The sequence below is a fragment of the Bombus pascuorum genome, unplaced genomic scaffold, assembly GCF_905332965.1.
Source record: "Bombus pascuorum unplaced genomic scaffold, iyBomPasc1.1, whole genome shotgun sequence".
In the NCBI taxonomy this organism is placed as follows: Eukaryota; Metazoa; Arthropoda; class Insecta; order Hymenoptera; family Apidae; genus Bombus; species Bombus pascuorum.
In genome coordinates, this window is record NW_026869729.1 from 1,524,141 (window position 1) to 1,528,611 (window position 4,471).

The window sequence follows — 4,471 nt, forward strand, 5'->3', positions numbered from 1 at the left end:
AGCTGATCTTGTTGTTCCCTAATGGAGGCTTGGGTCGCTACGTTTCGTCTTAGGGCATCGTACCGGTGTCCGTATTCGCGGATTGGTACATTGCAAATGGCCATTGCGGCTTTACCAGTAATTTTACCGGACTTGATCATCTTGAGCGATACTGTCGGTTCATAACACAATGCTCGCACTTCGCGCACTTCACGTATGAACTCTTCCACTCCGATATCGTCTTCGCCGTTTAGCTGTGGTAAACATGCTACCGCGTCTTTGGCCCGTAACCTCGGAGAGGCGAATTGCGGTGAACGATCTTCGTAGGAGAGGTAGTTATCTGCTTCTGACTGAATTGGAGCGGACGGTGGTGGAGTTCTGTCTCTCGCGGTAGTAACTTCGTCCACGGTAATCAGAGAGCTTGGTTTCGTACTAACGTTGTGTCCTGTCATAATTTTCGAGATTTTGTCGTTTAGCACTTTAATCTCTGCCGTACGCTTCTTCTTTTCATTGTTCGCTTCTTCCAGACGTTGTATAATAAGTGCGTTTTGTTTCAATATCGCGTCGAGTGTGGCACGAATCGAATTGTCCGTAACTTCGGTTGCGGAAACGGTCTCGGTTTCGTCTTTTCGCGATGTAGACATGATTCTAATTAAATTTACTGAGTCTGAACTATTTATTTGAGCTCGAAACGCTCGAAACGCTTGAGAAACTTGATTTTCTCGTACGGTAATGTACAAATGAATCCAGATTTCCAGCTTACCGTAGTAGCTATGGCCGTTGAGGAGTCTCTGGGATGTTTCCTCTCTGGTTGGTTCTAGATTCCGAATCTTATTTGTAGGCTTGCTCTGCGCTGACCGTAGTCCTCTCGTCTAGTTTCACCGTAGTGGAACGTTGAAAGTTGCTGCAGGGCTTCGTAGTAGCAAAGATTCGCAGTGGTCCGCTGATCCTTCGATCTTCAATGATGCGCGTACGCCGAAATCGTAATTTCGTTTTCACTGAAGCGAATGGATCCTGGCAGTGGATCGCCAAAATGTCACGTAATTTTTAAGTAATTACACGACTGTTGATTTTTTAGTATAATCTTTATTCTTTAGACTCAGAGTTTTTATTACAAAGGTCAATATTGTGACTGAATTGGAATTAGAAATAGAACCGGATTGAAATTAGAAATAGAACTGTTTGAACGGTCTCGTACCATCAAAGAAGAAAGCTCGGTGTGGGTGTTCCCTTTGGAACTCAGAACGCGGATTCGTTGTCCACACTTTTTGGTGGAAAAGTGAGGGTAACGATCCGCGATGCCCATTGGTAAATGAATTAGGTAGTAAAGACAAGGAGAGCTAGATATGGCTCGTGGGCATCCTTGTTTATGGGAAAAGTTTTATCTTGCCAGGCACCCGCTTTCTCCGTATTAGGTAAGAGTCGAGTGCAACAAACATAAGGACCATCTGTAAACCGAAAATGTTTAAGTGAAGAAAACTGAAACTGAACAGATTCGGTTTATGTCGTCTTCTTAGGCCTGCTGCGAGTTACTAGAACAATGGATAGGTCTTGGCGTCCGGACTACGTGGAATTTTACAAGGACCGTCACATCTGGCGTACCACATGGCAAAAGGAAAGTTGGTACGTGACACGTTACACGTCATTACATAATAGTATATAACGTTATACGTTAGTACGTAATAGTACATAACGTTATACGTTACTACGTAATAGGATATTACGTTATACGATAGTTCGAAACAGTATATAACGTTATACGTTAGTACGTTATATCATATAACGCCATACGTTATGAGGCAATACTACATATCGTTATACGTCATAAGGTAATGCTACATAACGTTATTCGTCATTAGGTAATACTACATAACGTTATACTTCATTACGTAAAAATATATAACGTTATACGTTATTCCGTAATAGAATATTACGTTATACCTTAGTACGTAATAGTATATAGCGTTATACGTTAGTTCGTAATAGTATATAACGTTATACGTTACTACGTAATAGGATATTACGTTATACGATAGTTCGAAACAGTATATAACGTTATACGTTAGTACGTTATATCATATAACGCCATACGTTATGAGGCAATACTACATATCGTTATACGTCATAAGGTAATGCTACATAACGTTATTCGTCATTAGGTAATACTACATAACGTTATACTTCATTACGTAAAAATATATAACGTTATACGTTATTCCGTAATAGAATATTACGTTATACCTTAGTACGTAATAGTATATAACGTTGTACGTCATAACGTAATAGTACATAACGTTATACGTCATTACGTAATAGTATATAACGTTATACGTTACAAGGCTATACTACATAACGTTATACGTCATAAGGTAATACTACATAACGTTACAGGTCATTACATAATAGTATATAGCGTTATACGTTAGTACGTAATAGTACATAACGTTATACGTTATAAGGCAATACTACATCACGTTATACGTCACAAGGTAATACTTCATAACGTTATACGTCATCTGGTAATACTACATAACGTTATACTTCATTACGTAATACTATATAACGTTATACGTTATTACGTAATAGTATATAACGTTATACTTCATTACGTAATAGTATGTAACGTTATACGTCATTACGTAATAGTATATAACGTTATACGTTATTAGGTAATACTACATCACGTTATCAGTTCCCTTTCGACTGCCGAAGAGTGCAGACGTGCCTGGTGCCCGGAGAGGTCTCTCAGTCGAAATCGGACGTGGAAAAAAGTGCCCCCGAAAGTGCGAAAAGCGGGGAAAACAAAGCAATGCAACGAGTGCCACCGCTCAGGATATCAAACAACGGTGAAACATACGCCATATACAAAACCATGGAAATCCATGAATGCACAGAAACCGAAATGGATACGACTCAGATGAGTGACGAGAGAAACACCACCAACAACGATCTAACACAACAAGACGAAAGCTGGAAGCTCGTAACTCCCAGCAAAAGAAGAAAAATTACAACAAACGCAAATACTAGGAGGACTGCAGAAACAGTAAGTAAGCAGTGGCTCCAAGAAATCCCACTACAAAACCCCTTCAGCATACTACCACAAGAGAAGGAACCAGAAACAACTGAAACAACTGAAAAACCAATAACACACAACCCCAAACCACCGCCAATATACATCGATGCGCAAATAATAGACCCCCTCCTCGAACTGCTAAACAATACGGCAGGCAAAGAAAACTACTCAATAAAACAATTAAAACTGGACCAGGTAAAAGTGCAAACCAACGCCCCAGAAACCTACAGAAAAGTGGTAAAAGTGTTAAAAGAAAAAAACGCCGGGTACCACACCTACCAGCTCAAAACTGACAAAAGCTATAAAGCAGTTATCAGAGGGCTACACCCAAGAACAAACACAAGCAACATATGCGACGAACTAGCCAAAATCGGACACCAGGTAAGAGCAATAAACAACATAACGAGATTTGACACCAAACAACCACTACCGCTGTTCCTAATAGAACTAGAACCGAACAAAAACAACAAGGAAATCTATGACATTAAACAAATCTTAAACACAATAATCACAGTCGAACCACCCAGACAAAAAAAAGACATACCTCAGTGCATGCGGTGCCAACAATATGGGCACACAAAGAATTACTGCAACAGAAACCCGGTGTGCGTCAAATGCGCAGGAAAGCACCTGACAACTTACTGCCCATATACGGGAAAAATAAAAGAGGTAAAGTGCTACAACTGCAACGGAAACCACCCAGCCAGCTACAAAGGCTGCCCAGCCAGAAAAATACTCCAACGTAAATTGTTTCCGCCGCTTAGAAGCAGGACATATAACTACCACCACACACAACAAGACAGGGCAGAAGCTGAGACACCAATTAAAGTACAGTACGTAATGAACAACAACCACAACAATATCAACACCACTGGCAGTCGAAGCTACGCGCAAGCAACCAAGGAAGTAACACCCGTAGCCAATCAAAACCACAACAACAACACCAACGACGCTACAGAAATAAAAGAACTATTAAAACAATCCATCAAAAGCACCGACATGTTAACAAGAACGATAAGCGAACTAAACGAAGCATTCAAGCAGCAATCATTACAAATCACAGCTATGATACAACTGATAACAACCATGCTAAGCAAAAAGTAAAAACGGACATACTAAAAATAGCTGCCTGGAACTCTAACGGTCTACAACAAAGGGCCATTGAAACCAAAGCATTCCTATACCACAACAACATAGACATACTACTTGTATCGGAGACGCATTTCACAACAAAAAGCTACACAAAAATACCGCACTATACCATATACGATACCAAGCACCCCTCAGGAAAAGCACACGGAGGAACCGCAGTGATAATAAGAAACGACATTAAACACCACCTACACAGCCAAGTTAGTAAAGAACACATACAAGCAACTACCGTTACCGTACAAACTAGCAGCAACCGTCTACAGCTGT